Source organism: Xiphophorus couchianus, chromosome 3 (genome assembly GCF_001444195.1).
Source record: "Xiphophorus couchianus chromosome 3, X_couchianus-1.0, whole genome shotgun sequence".
Classification (NCBI taxonomy): domain Eukaryota; kingdom Metazoa; phylum Chordata; class Actinopteri; order Cyprinodontiformes; family Poeciliidae; genus Xiphophorus; species Xiphophorus couchianus.
In genome coordinates, this window is record NC_040230.1 from 1,729,852 (window position 1) to 1,745,174 (window position 15,323).

At 37.1% G+C, this 15,323-nt stretch overlaps 1 long non-coding RNA gene across 4 annotated transcripts; it reads left to right on the forward strand.

Moving 5' to 3' along the window:
• The first annotated feature begins 4,203 nt into the window (after positions 1-4,203).
• LOC114141706 (uncharacterized) lies at positions 4,204-14,719 on the forward strand. Of its 4 annotated transcripts, none has more exons than XR_003594896.1 (5): positions 4,204-4,258; positions 12,665-12,726; positions 13,060-13,119; positions 13,713-13,899; positions 14,552-14,719. It is a non-coding gene; the product is annotated as an uncharacterized LOC114141706 (long non-coding RNA). The 4 variants fall into 4 exon arrangements; XR_003594895.1 differs by lacking the exon at positions 4,204-4,258 and adding an exon at positions 12,014-12,591; XR_003594894.1 differs by lacking the exon at positions 4,204-4,258 and having other exon boundaries at positions 12,615-12,726.
• Positions 14,720-15,323: the final 604 nt, after the last annotated feature.

Sequence of the window (15,323 nt, forward strand, 5' to 3'; positions counted from 1 at the left end):
TTTAGTTTCTTAATTTTGTTTACTGTATTAAATTCAGGGCCTTATTGATCCTTTTTATTTAATTTCAGGGACTTTTTTATGTGCTTAAAAGGTATTTAACACAGTGGGGCTGTGTTCACACTGCAGGCCTTAATGCTCACTTCAGATTGTGACATGAAATCAGATTTATTTTGTTTGGTTGTTCACATTCCAAATATATGCGACATGTATGTGATCCTCCATGTGAACCGCAAACAACATGCGCAGTAGAGGATGCAGTAATGTCACATGTAGAGAGTGTGCTCAGTGTTTGTGGAAGTAAAGATGGATGCCTATCTGGTGATTTTAAAGTTGTTGTCCAACCAGAACCATCACATTAACAACTTAATCCTCATTATCTTCCGCCATGGTTGTTGTTTTTCTAACGTATCAGAACACAGAATGGTGACGTTCAGGTCGTATGAATGCGACCTGCCTGTACAGACACAGGTAACATTTGAAAAGAACAGATACAAATTGGATTTAGAACCAAATATCCAAGTTGCCTGGGTTGCATTTGTAGAAATCAGATCTGTGTTGTTCAGACTCATAAAAAAATCAGGTGTAGGTTGCATTTAGGCAAAAAATCAGATTTGGGTCACTTCAGGCTGCAGTGTGAACGTAGCCTAGGAGAAATATTCTATGCATTTAATATCAATAGTAGTACTATAGTGCTAGTTTAGTTTATTTAATCTAATATACTAGGATATGCCCACTAGTTGTTAAAACCAACACCACATATATTAATCAAAGAAATTCAAAATAAGGTCAAGTAAAAATAATTAATGTGTTTAAATCAAAAAGGTGCAGGCTGAAGCTACTCAGCTTATACCTGCCTCCCATTGTGTGTTCATTAATAATAAACCCTTTTCACTCTTCATAGTTTTAGCGTAAGATAAATTATGCTAAAACTAATTTAGCTGTACTCTCCAACTCCTGAGCTGAGTATAGCAGTAGTGATTCCTGAATTAGATTAATATTTTTAAAAGAACATCTAATTATCTGAGTATATATGTGCTATATTATTAGTTTTAGAATGGGTGGAGGATACTAATATAAATAAAATAATTGTTTGTAGTGATTCATTATCTGCATTGTTGAGTATTGAAAAGGGAAGTACAAATAATCATCAAAATATGAGGTTATGGCTGTTCATAGATTATGTGAACAAAACAAAAATGTAATTTCATTCTGAACTCCTGCTCATGTAGGTATTTTGGGTAATGAAAGAGAAGATAGGTTGGTGAAGGAGGCAATTAAAAAAGAAGATATTGATATGTCAGTAAAGTTATATAAATCTGAAGGCAAAGGTATAATTTGGAGAGAAAGTAAGAAGATATGGAAAATTAGGTGGGATAATAAAATAAATGGAAGGCATTTATATAGGATACAAAATACAGTTGATGTTGTAAGTATTAGATTAATAAACAGAAGGGAGGAGATAATTATCAATAGAATAAGAACTGGTCAGTTTTTTAAATGGCACTTTTTAAGATGGAAGAAACGATGGAACATGTTTTTATTAGCTGTAGGAAATATGTGAAACAAAGAAGATTATGAAAAACAGAATTAGGTTTTAATAGGGAATTGAAATTTGATTATGTAGTTGCTCAGTTAAATAGTAATGAAGGGAAACTGAAGATTTTTTGTTTTTCAAAAAAATATCGGGCTCATTAGGAGATTTTGAGGAATAAGTATTAAGATCCAACAGATGGTAGTAGTGCAACAATAATGGATGCAACCTGCCTCTAAAATCTAAAGAAGAAGGCCTACCACACCTGAGCCGGGCCTACGACTCCTGAGCCAGGCCTACCACACCTGAGCCGGGCCTACCACACCTGAGCCGGGCCTACGACTCCTGAGCCGGGCCTACTACACCTGAGCCGGGCCCAAGACTCCTGAGCCGGGCCTACCACACCTGAGCCGAGCCGGGCCTACCACTCCTGAGCCGGGCCTACCACACCTGAGCCGGGCCTACGACTCCTGAGCCGGGCCTACTACACCTGAGCCGGGCCCAAGACTCCTGAGCCGGGCCTACCACACCTGAGCCGAGCCGGGCCTACCACTCCTGAGCCGGGCCTACCACACCTGAGCCGGGCCTACGACTCCTGAGCCGGGCCTACCACTCCTGAGCCGGGCCTACCACACCTGAGCCGAGCCGGGCCTACCACACCTGAGCCGGGCCTACGACTCCTGAGCCGGGCCTACCACACCTGAGCCGAGCCGGGCCTACCACACCTGAGCCGGGCCTACCACACCTGAGCCGAGCCGGGCCTACCACACCTGAGCCGGGCCTACCACACCTGAGCCGGGCCTACGACTCCTGAGCCGGGCCTACCACACCTGAGCCGGGCCTACGACTCCTGAGCTGGGCTGAGCTGGACTTCTTTTAAATGATATTCGTGACCATCTGACAGTGTTTGTTATTCTAGAAGGGATTTTCAGAAAAGTAAATGAGGTCACCAACATGACATACAAAAGAATAATGTCAGAAGACTCAATACGTGCATTAAGAAATGATTTACAATCACATAACTTTAACGTGTTGTATGAAGAAAAAAATATTGATAAAGCTTTTGAGATATTTCTCATCCTAAGTCATATTTCCCGTCTCTTTCCATAAACAATTTATGAATAATTTTAAGAACCTTTTTTCTTTGTATGTTGCTTTTGCCATCTTAAATTTTACTAGGTCATCAAACTTTAATACTCCCCATGCTTTGGCTAAATAAAGTCTTATATGTTGGTTATATTCTATGTAATTTACAGTTGTTTTGGCTTTTTCTGCAGAATAGTAATAGGTTGAAGACCAGTCACATTTACAAAACAGTGACACCCTTTACATTAGGAGGAACAAAGACAATGAGTTAAGAAACTAATATTTTCATTTCTGGTTGTATATATTAATATATTGTGTTATTTGAGAAACACTGCTTTAGACAAACAAGTACCTGGCCAGAAACTAAAGAAGCTTTGTTCAGTAGAAGTAGAAACTATGTTCAGCCTGTGGCTCCATACTCACAGCTAATCGTGACTTCAGCTCGACTTTTAACACCATCATTCCGAGCAAACTGGTGAACAAGCTGCAACATCTGCTGCTGGATCATGGACTTCCTGACAGACCGCTGCCAGAGGGGGTGTCATGATGGGTCCTAGTTTCTTTACCCATATACAGAACACCACCAGGAGAACCCTAGTAAAAAAAGTATACTTTAGAATATTTCAAAAATACTTAAATTTGTGAAAGTATATTTTAAGTATACTAAGTATTAAGTGTACTACCTACAGTATATATGAAGTATACTAAAAGTATGCTTGTACCAATTTCGACATAACTTTAAACACACTTAAATATAACTGTACCAAAATACACTTTCAAGAAATATATTAAATAAAATTATACTTTAAGTGAACAAAATATGTATTTGCCCAAGTGTATATTTAAAAGATATTTAAAATATCTGTCAAAGATATTTTGTGTATATTTTAAAATATCTGCTCAAAATATAATTTTTTAAAATTCACTGAATGCTTACTTTAAATGATTAATTACAGTATGTTTTAAATTACACCTCAGTATACATTTTTACTTGCCTTAATAATCTTTTACTATTTCTGTTAAAATGGCAAAGAATAAAAAAATAACAGTGGAATTTGATGTAATGTTGTTTAATAAAGTAAATAATGTGTTCATGCTAAAATATCAAACATTGACACTTTAGATAGATAGATAGATAGATAGATAGATAAATCTTTATCATTGTCACAAGAACAACGAAATTTAAAAAGTGCCATCAGTCAGTGCATACGCTCCAAAACAAAAAACAACTGTCTCACAACCTACACACAATGTAAGAAATAAACAACAAACAACTGACAAAAAAAACTAATAAATAAGAACAGCCACATTCTCACATACATCATTCATGATGATTAATGGTTGTTTTTGATTGCATTTAGTTTTGTTATTGCTGTCGGGTAGAAACTGTCTCTGAGACGGTTGGTTCTGGTTCTGGTTGCTCTGTATCTTCTGCCTGAAGGCAGCAGTGTGAACAGAGAAGGTCCGGGGTGAGAAGTGTCCTTTGTGATGTGTTGTGCTTTTCTTAGACAGCGGTCGCTGTGCAGGTCCTCCAGTGAGGGGAGAGGGCAGCCAATGATTTTTTGGGCTGTATTCACAACCCTTTGGAGAGCTTTCCTTTGAGCCGTAGTGCTGCTGTTATACCAGACGCAGATACAGTAGGTCAGTATGCTCTCTATGGAGCACTTGTAGAAGGACACCAGCAGCTTCTCCTTGATGCTGTTCCTCCTGAGAACCCTCAGGAAGTTCAGTCTTTGCTGGGCCTTTTTTATCAGCTCCAAGGTGTTCATGTTAGTGACAGAAAAAACAATACTTGTCCTGAACAATAAATGTAGCAGGTCTTCAGTTTTATATCGCTCCGAATATGATCTGTTGTTTTCAGTTTTTAGCTAAAACACGGAAGCTGTCTTTACCCATTCCATTTTCAGATGTATGATGGAAGATCTGTTATTGAATTAGCTACAGTTCACACTCCAGACCAGATGGTGGCGGTATTGTTTTTTTTTTTTTTAAAGCGCCATAAAAAGAAGAAAAGCCATGAAGCCAGAGAAGGTGACTGGATTAGGATGACAACTAAGGCAGATGGAGGTGGTGAGGATGATGATATGGATTTTGACGACTGGACTCCGGTAGGAAGAGGAAGAGGTAGAGGTAAAGAGAAAGTTTTGAAAGAGGATAGAGTAATTGGTAGCCAGAATAGTAAGCGAACTTTGGAAGAGTGCAGCTCAGATGAGGAAAATAGAGCGGTTAGGAAGAAAGTAACAAACGAAGAATTTAAGGTAATTCTTAAATTTAGGAAGGAAGATATGAATATTAACTTAAGTCCGATACAAGTTTCAAGAGAAATAAAAAAGAAAATAGGAGAGGTAGAGTTTGTTAAAACATTACGAGATGGAAACATGTTGATAAAATGCAAATCTGAAGATCAAAAGAATAAATGCTTGAAGATTGACAACATTTGCAAAAAAGTAGTTGGTGAGAAAGTAATTGTTGGAGAAAATAGAGTATCACGTGGTGTTATCACTGGCATACCGCTGGAGGAGGATTTAGAAAGACTCAAAAAGAATATACAAGGGGGAGAAGTTCGGAGATTGAAAAGATTGTTGAAGCATGTGAATGGAGAGAAAATGGAGAGTCTATCGATTCTTTTGGAGTTTCAAGGAGAAGTCCTTCCTGATAAGGTTAAAATTGGATTCATGAGTTTTCCTGTGAGACCATATGTCCCTCCCTCTTTGCGCTGTTTTAAATGCCAAAGGTATGGTCATATTGCAGCAGTGTGTAAAGGGAAACAAAGATGTGCCAAATGTGGAGGAGATCATCGATATGATGAATGTGGAGTGGATGTACAAGTGAAATGCTGTAACTGTGGTGGTCAGCATAATGTAGCGTATGGAGGTTGTGAGGCAAGAAAAAAGGCAGCAGAAATTCAACAGCTGAGAACAATTAAAAACATCACTTATGCAGAGGCAACAAAAAGTATTCAAGAGAAAAGAGCGGTTCAGGAAAATCAACAAGTAATGTCTAGCATTAGGGCTGAGCCCAGTCAGATTTCACAATCTGGAATGGAAATCACAATGGATAAATTAATATTATTCATGGCATATGTAATCAACTATACTGATCACGTAAAACAGAAAACAGAAAAAATTAAAATTATAGTGAAAGGTGCAGAAAAAGTTTTAGCCGTGAAGGATTTATCTTGGGAACTAATAAATAAAAGGCTTGAAATGGATGGAAAACAAGGTGGAGGAAGAATGTAATGATTATCTTACAATGGAATGCAAGAAGTCTAATAGCAAATGGTCAAGAATTTAAAGGTTATATAAACTGTTTGGAAATTAAACCAGATATTATTTGTGTTCAGGAAACGTGGCTTAAACCAGAGCTAGATTTTGTGATAGCAGGATATGATAGCATTAGACGGGATAGGGAGCAAGAAAGTGGAGGAGGTTGTGTAATATTTGTTAAGCAAGGGATTCAGTATAGGTTTGTAGATAAAGGATCATCTTTAGAATGGATATCTGTAGAAATCTGGATTAATAAGGAAAATATTAAGATATTAAATTTTTATAACCCATGTAAAAAACTGAATTTAGATCAAATGCAGGATATGTTTAAAAGTCTAGGTAGAAATCTAATTTGTTGTGGAGATTTTAATGCCTATAGCACTGTGTGGGGTCATAAAAATGATGCAAACGGAGAAGTGGTAGAACAATTAATGGATAAGAAGCAATTGGTTTGTATTAATAATGGAGAAGGGACAAGAATTGATATTAGAAATGGAAATGAATCAGCACTAGATCTAACTCTAGTATCAGTGAATTTTGCCGGGATTAGTAATTGGAAAGTTTTAAAGGAATCTACATTAGGAAGTGATCATTATCCTATTGTGATTGAAATCGGTTTAGAAATAGGGAAAGTTGATAATAAAAATATAGAAAGATGGATATTTAGAAATGTTGATTGGGAAAAATATAAAATAATAAGTGATGAAAAACTGCTAAAGGTTCATTTTGATTTGGATATAGATAGTGTAAACTCTTCTATTTGTGAAGCTATTTCAGGAGCAGCACATGGAACAATTCAAAGGAAAAAAGGAAAGTATAAGAAAAAAATAGTACCATGGTGGACAAAGGAATGTGATTTGGCAATTAAATCCAGAAATAAAGCCTTTAGGTTGTTAAAGAGAAATCAGAATTTTGAGAATTTGCTGGGATATAAAAAGTCACAAGCTTTGGTTAAAGGAACGGTAAAAAGTGCTAAAAAGGTTTATTGGGGAAATTTCTGTAATACAGTAGGAAGGGAAACAAAGATTTCAAAAATTTGGGGAATGATTAAACGAATGAATGGAATTAGAAGTGAATATGGATATCCAGTTCTTAAGAATGAAGATGAAATGGCTCTAAATGAGGAGGAGAAGGCAAATATGATGGCTAGGAAATTTGTTGAAATTCATAGTAGCAATAATTTAAATACAGAAGAAATAAGGAAAAGAGTTTCTATTATTAAGGAAAATATTAACCTGTTAGAAGTAGATACAGAATATAATGATCTATTGAATAATTCCTTTTCATTATTTGAATTAAACAACGCTTTAAGGAAAACAAAAAATTCTTCTCCAGGAAAAGACAATATTTCTTATATTATGATTAAAAAACTTAGTATTTCATCTAAAAAGATATTATTAGATTTCTTTAATAAGATATGGGACGGGGGTTATTTACCTGTGGCATGGAAGGAAGCAATTATAGTTCCAATCTTAAAGCCAGGGAAAGAGAAGTCAAATCCTACAAGTTATAGACCTATTGCGTTAACTTCACATATATGCAAAATAATGGAAAGAATGATAAATGAAAGATTGAGTTATTTTGTGGAGAAGAAGGGGTATTTGTCAAAATTTCAAAGTGGATTTAGGAAAGGTAGAAGTACTATGGACCCTATTTTGTGTTTAGAACATGAAATCAGAAAAGGGCAAGTTAATAAGGAGAGTGTGGTGGCGGTTTTCTTTGACATAGAGAAAGCTTATGATATGATGTGGAAAGAAGGGTTTTTAATTAAATTAAGGAAAATGGGGGTTAGAGGGTCAATGTTTAATCGGATAAAAGATTTTTTACATAATAGATCTATACAAGTAAGAAGGGGTCAACAGTTGTCAGAAAAATATTTTGTTGAAAATGGAACTCCTCAAGGAAGTATTGTGAGTCCTTTGTTTTTCTCTATTATGATTAATGATATGTTTGACAATTTGGAGAGTGGCATGGGTTGTTCATTATTTGCTGATGATGGAGCAATTTGGAAGAGGGGTAAGAACTTGAAATTTATAGTTAAGAAATTACAAGAAGCAATATATAGTATAGAAGAGTGGTCATATAATTGGGGTTTTAAAATTTCAATAGATAAAACAAAGACCTTATTTTTCACTAGAAAGAAAGTATCTAATGATTTAAAATTGTATTTGTATAAACATGATTTAGAAAGAGTAAATGAGTTTAAATTTTTGGGTTTGTGGATGGATGAAAAACTTACTTGGAGTAGACATATTCAAAAAGTAGTGGATAAATGTAAGAGAGTTTTAAATATTATGAGGTGTTTGGTGGGAAGAGAGTGGGGTGCTGAGAGAAAAGCATTGAAAATAATATATACGGGTTTAATAAGATCTGTATTAGATTATGGTAGCCTGGCCTTTGGATCAGCATCAGAAACACTACTTAAAAAATTAGACATTATTCAGTATCAAGCCTTGAGGTTGTGTACAGGAGCCATCAGAACAACTCCGATCTCAGCTTTGTTAGTTGAAATGGGGGAAATACCACTTTACCTCAGAAGATTACAGTTAAGATTATCTTACTGGAGTTATTTAAAGGGTCAGTATGAAAACCATCCATGTCAAGAAATTTTAAAACCTAGCTGGGAAAAAGGGAAAAAGACTTTAAAATCCTTTGGTTGGGAGATAGAGAGTGACGTGAAAGATTTTGATTTATCATCTATAAAAATGAGTGAAACAGTTCCACTATCACCGGTCCATCCATCTCTGTTTCATGAAATCATTGTGGATTTATCTTCGTTGGAGAAGAGGAAAAAAGGAAATATTTCAGAATCATACTCAGTGCAATCATATATAGAAAATAAATACTTTGATTATGTTCAAGTGTATACAGATGCATCTAAAAGTTTAAGTAGCAACAATGGGGTGTCGTTTATCGTTCCAGGATTTAGTATTAAAAAATGTAAGAGGATTTCTGATGGCGTCTCAGTGTTTACAGGGGAAATGATGGGAATAATTCTGGCATTAGGATGGATTGAAGAGGTTCGTCCTCTGAGAAGTTTAATTTGTTCTGATTCAAGTTCATCATTATATTCAATTAAACATAATCAGTCTAATAGTAGGCCAGACCTTTTATTTGAGATTCAGTTAATACTTTATAGAATTCAGGCCATGGGATTAATTGTCATTTTTACATGGGTTCCATCGCATATAGGAATAAAAGGAAATGAGTTGGCAGACAAATATGCAAAACAAGCTTCAAAAAACAGTTCCATTGAGATAATGATTCCTTTTAGTAAAGAGGAAGTAAAATCTATTATAAAACAAAAGGTTAAGGGAAGATGGCAGAAGCAGTGGGAAGAAGAAAGAACTGGTAGATGGCTTTATTGTATTCAAAGGACAGTTGGTGCAATGAGGGCAACAGAAAGAAGTAGAAAAGAAGAAAACATTATATCCAGATTACGTTTTGGTCATACAGGTTTAAACAGTACACTATTTAAAATGGGGAAACATCCATCAGGTAATTGTGATCTTTGTCTTCAAGAAGAGACAGTAGAACATGTTTTATTGTTATGTCCAAAGTACTCCGAGGAGAGAAGGAAATTAGAATATAGGCTTCTAAAGAATAAGTTACAGTTAAAAATACCAGATATTTTGGGATATTCCTCTTCCTCTGAATATTCATGTTATTTCATAAAGTTTCTTAAGAAAACTAAATTGATAGAAAGGATTTAGTGTTTTTTTTTTTTTAAGTTGGGTTCTGATCCACACTCCATACCAGTAGGTGGCAGTAATGCACACCATTAAGTTGCTTGCCAACCGCCATTAAAAACAAAAAGAAGAAGAAGAAGCCAGAGAAGATAACAGACGCTGTTCAAATTCGCCATTTTTACTCGCATGATATTGAATTAAAATTAGAGAGGGCCTTGATAATAGTTAGTAGTTTTGGTAAATTCAAGCTGGTGACGTCCTAGTCCGAGTTAGACGACAACACAACAGGACAAGAACCGATGGAAATGAAACGTGGGTCACGAAAAGAGCCGAAGGGACGAAGGCTGCTAATGTGTTGCTAGCTGGTGGCAAGTTTGCTTATTAATTATCTTTGTTTAATTATAAACAGTGCAGTAAAGATATTGTCAAGTTCTGTTAGGTTTAATTTACTGTGCGATCCCCACTTGAAAAGGATAGGTCTCTACTGTGAAACAAAACTGGATTTCACTCGAGGAGTCTTCATCTTGGTGAGTACATCTTTATTTTCACATTTTTTATAGTTCAACCACATACCCAACCACATAGGTGAAAAACCGGCTGTCCTTCACAGTTTTTTAGAAACTTTTGCACAGTTTCAATTTACGTGCTACCAGGATTGTTTGCTTTCATGCTGTGGCACTTCAAAACCAGGAGTGACAGGTCAGTCACTGTACATTCTGATTGGTAGGAGATTCTTCTTCTTCTTGTTTTATGGCGGTTGGCCACGTTTTGTGATGGTTGCTGTTTGTCCAAGTGGGTTAAAAGATAAAGAACTTTCAAAAATAACAGCGAAGTGATGTGACAGGGCGACATCAGTTACAGAGACATTGGAAATATTCACACCCTTACTGATAACCAGGTCCAGTGTGTGTCCTTGAGTGTGTGTTGCTTGTTTGACATGTTGTGTTAGACCAAAAGTCTCTAAAATATTAGCGAGCTTTTTTGCCCCTCTGTCTTGGGGGTTGTCAACATGAATGTTGAAATCACCAACAATTATTAAACAATCATAATCAATACATATGAGAGATAGAAGCTCATTCAAGTCAGTAAAGAAATTTTCCACTAAAGTTGGAGTTTTGTATAAAGTTACAGTCAAAGTTCGTTTGCGGCCTTTAACCTCAATTCCAAGATACTCAAAAGAGGTGAAGTGACCCAAAGAGATTTTACTACAATTTATGGTATTCTTAAATATTGAAGCCACGCCTCCTCCTTTTTTGTGTTTTCTATTCTCACTGAAGAAATTGTAGTTAGGAGGCGCAGATTCAATTAGTACGATGGATTCATTATTATCATTCAACCATGTTTCTGTCAGAAACATAACATGGATATTATGCTCGGTGATGAAATCATTAATTAATAGAGCTTTAGCACAGAGAGATCTGGTATTTAAAAGAGCTAGTCTAAATGACTTGGAGGCCAAGAAATCTTCAGTCTGGGGTTCCTTTAGGCAGGGGAACAGTCTGATGTTTGAATTAGGTCCCCTATATTTTATGTTTCTGTTTCTTGTAAATTTTCTTGTAGTGATCCGGGCAGGTAATGTCCTGTTCTGCAGTGCCGAGGGGCCAGACACATTCTGGAGCAAGAAGGGTGTAAAGATAAAGTCTGGACCCCGGCCTCAGACCTCAGAAACGCAGAGTGATGGATCCTCTGGGACGGTAGAGTCAGGTGGCTTAAATGAAGTGAGGTCTGCTACGTGAGCGCTAAGGAGAGACGTCCCAAGTAAAACCTGTTGATTCATTCCATCTGTAAATTTAAGAAACTCCGGTCCAGAAGACATTTCTCCATGTGTATCTTGTGAATCCTGTGAATGAGTGGGTGAGCAGAGAGGGAGGGGAGAAGGAGGAAGGGAACCAGTCGCTCCGCCTCCAGTCGATGTATCAGCTGCTTTTGAAACTGTTTGTTCCTGATAAGCCGACGGTTTCTTCCTAGTCAGAGATCCTTGAGCCTGTTCTTCTGAAGCGATGATCACGTTGCTGTCCTTGTTGATAAAATGAAAAAGATTTGCAGTGAGCAGCTTTATCCCATGTTTTATATCTGACCCTAGGTTTCTTCCCGTTCCATATAAACCTTGAAATCCATCTGTCCCATTCTACAAATTGTTTTTGCGGGATAGTGAGTGGCAGGGACTGAAACAGGTATAACAGTCGTGGTAAAATATTTATTTTAATTATCTCCATTCTAGAGCTAAGATCCAAGCCAATGTCCATCAATCGCCCCAGGTCTTTCTTAATATTGTGGTTTATTTCTAAATAATTTGCATCATAGAGTTTGTCAATTGTTTTGGTTATGTTTACCCCCAAATATTTTATAGATTTTTCATTCCACTTAAGTTTGTAGGTATCCCTTATTTATAAAGCCAGTTTGGTCCTCATCAATTAAATCCTGCATTAAATTTTCCATTCTTTTAGCTATGATAGAGGATAACAGTTTATAGTCTACATTTAGTACCGATATCGGTCTGTAGTTGTGGCAGTATTCTTGATCTTTACCTTCCTTTGGGATTACAGAAATAATGGCTTCTTTCCAAGAAGGAGGCATCTTGCCAGTCCTAAGACTATAATTAAACGAGTCATATAACAGTGGTGTTAATTCTTCTTTGAAGGTTTTACTGTACATTCTGATTGGTAGGAGATTCTTCTTCTTGTTTTATGGCGGTTGGCAAACAACTTACAGGTGCATTACCGCCACCTTCCAGGTTGGAGTATGGCTGGTAGGAGATTGAATCCACCTGGTTCTCATCACTCCAGGAGAGAAGAAAGATGCAGCAGAGGGGAGTGGCTTGCTGGCAGTTTGTCAGAACAGATATAAACAAACTTATGTTGGTTTCAGAAATAAGTATTTTATCAATTTCAGTGAGACTTATGATTATTACTGTAACAGGTGGCACCATTAGGTGTCGCACTCTCTCCAGCCTGTGCCTCCATAAAAGGGAAGCTGGAAGACCAGCTGTGTGTTGGGCCCACGCTGTTTGCTGGCTGTGGTAGGTTGGGGGAAATCGTTTTAAAGTAGTGATTCTTTTAAGTAAGTTGTGCTGATGTGGTGTTTTTATACAGGACTGCATTGTTGATGGTGTTGGCTGGTAGCGTTACCTGGGCGTGGTTGTTCGACGCCGCAGGTAGGTTTTACATTGGTCTTTTTAATCCGAATGAATTGTAAATGGTAAATGGACTGAACTTGTATAGCGCTTTTCCAGTCATTTTGACCACTCAAAGCGCTTTACACTAGAGTCACATTCACCCAGTCGCACTCACAAACACACACACATTTATACACCGATACTCAGATCGGTAGGTAGGCAATTTGGGGTTAAGTGCCTTGCCCAGAGGCACATCGACATGTGGCAGGAGGAAGCTGGAATCGAACCTACAACCTTCCGATCGCAAGACGACTACTCTACCATAGAGCCACAGTCGCCCCTTGTGTGTTTATACATTGCTTTATTTGCTAGCGTTGCACCAGATTGGATACACCAAGGTTTGATCTGAGAGTGTTGATTTATGCAATGCAGGTAGGCAGTGTTTTAATGTGTTTTAGGTTGATTTGATTAAAATGATTTAATACGCATTTAGTAATTTTTGTGTTTTTGTTTCACAGTTTTTGCACTGCCTCCTGCTGTCCTTTTAGCGTTTGGGTTTTTTTTCTTTCTTGTTAGTCCGCCCAGTTAGGATCATTTTTCTGCTTGTAGTACTTGTGAGGGCGGGCTGACAACTTTTCCATTCATTTTGTTTGTTTTGTATTTTGTTTATTTTGTGGCACTTCCCTGAATACTTGCATCCTGTTTGGTGTGATCCTATGTTGGGTTGACAACGAACGGATAAAGCTAGCGGGGAATCCTTCATGTATTCAACAATAAATATCCATAATTAACTTAATTCCTGTTGTTGATTATTACGCTTTGGCTGGAAGCAGCTATAACATTACTATAACAATCATTCAGCTTCATGTTATAACTGTCTGGAGGTTCTGTTTGTTGCGACTTGATATAGTTTTCTTCACTAACTTAACCTGGTTTTAATTAAGCTCCGAATGACAGAGACTTTGATATTGTGAGGCTGTTATAACTCGTTCATCATTGTTTTTATATTCAACATATTTTTGCAGTGTAAGCAGATTAATCTGAAAGAGGAAGCCAGGAGTTAGAAAATCTAAAGACTTTCCTGTCTCAGAAGAGACTCTGGCTCCACCAGGTCACCAACCAGCTCTGAGGATGAAGCTCCACATCGTCTTCATGGTGGAAGGATTTTTATTTTTACTGAGCAGCTGGCTACATTTTTAACAGCAAAAACTGGTGTGTTTCCAACACTAAGTGCTTAATAAACATGATTTGATTTTAAGACTTAGACTTAGACTTGTACTTTATTGATCCTTTGGGAAGACTCCCTCAGGAAATTGAAGTTACCAGCAGCTCCCAGGCAAAAAACAAAGATAACACACAGTAAGTAAAGTGCAAAAGAATACAAAATACAAATTAAATACTAAGGTACACACCAAATGTGAGTAACCAAAACCTTAAATTATGCAAGAAAAACCTTAAATTATGTAAGAAACAAGGAATAAGAATATAGAATATAAGTAGGGTTAGGGTAAATACAACACAAAAAAATATATAAGAATTTGGCGGATAGATTGACCAGTGATATCGTATTGCACTATGTGGTTTGACCTGATAAGTATGGAGAAAAATACAAGGGGTCACTACTCCTTCCACCCTCTGTCCTGTGTCACCTCCCCCCCCCCAGTGAGTAATTGTACAGTCTGAAGGCATGGGGGACAAAAGAGTTCTTAAATCTATTGGTCCGGCACTTGGGAAGCAGCAGTCTGTCACTGAACCGGCTCCTCTGGCTGCTGATGACGGCGTGTAGAGATAACTGGACAGAATTTATTTCCCTTGTTAATCTACCATTTCTCTTTCATACATTTTATTCATTGTGAGCTTTCAGGGCCTGTGATGGACTGGTGACCTGTCCAGGGTGAACCCTGCCTCTCATCTGATGACAGCTGGAGATGGGCACCACTTTTTAGATTATCATGCAGAGAAAATGGAGTACTTATAATTATCTTGCCACCCAGAAAAGGATTTACAATAAACTTATAATCCAGAAAAACTACTTCCAGAACATTCAGTTTATATACAGTACTTCAGGAATTAGAACAAACTTAGAATCCAGAGAAATTGATCTAAACAAAACTACTCATTACCTTAGATCAACATGGAGGACCAACACTTAGTTTTATGGCTCATAAATTATGGAGTACTTATACTTACATTGCAACAGAGAACAAGAGCAGCTGGTTTATATACTTTATAAACTGTGGAGTACTTATTACTGTACTTTAGACCAATATTTAGCTTAAACCTTTCTTTAGCAGTTTCGGTTCTGCAGGGTATTAAAGAAAAGGTGTTATTGTTTGTTAAATATTATTCTTGGAGGTGCGGGGGGTACAGGAAGGCATCCAGACACTTAAAAATGATAAAGTAAATTTAAAAAGCTCTGAAAAAGGCACTTGGTGCATCAAGGATGAAAAGTGCCGCCGATGCACCAAGAGCTCTGTTGTCAGGTTGTTCTTCCTGAGAATCCTCAGGAAGTTCAGTCTCTGCTGTGCCTTCTTCAGGACTGAAGTGGAGTTAGTTAGTGTTCCAGGTCAGGTCTTCAGTGATGTAGGAGCCCAGGAACAAGAAGCTAAATGATGAGATATTAATTTTAACAGTTT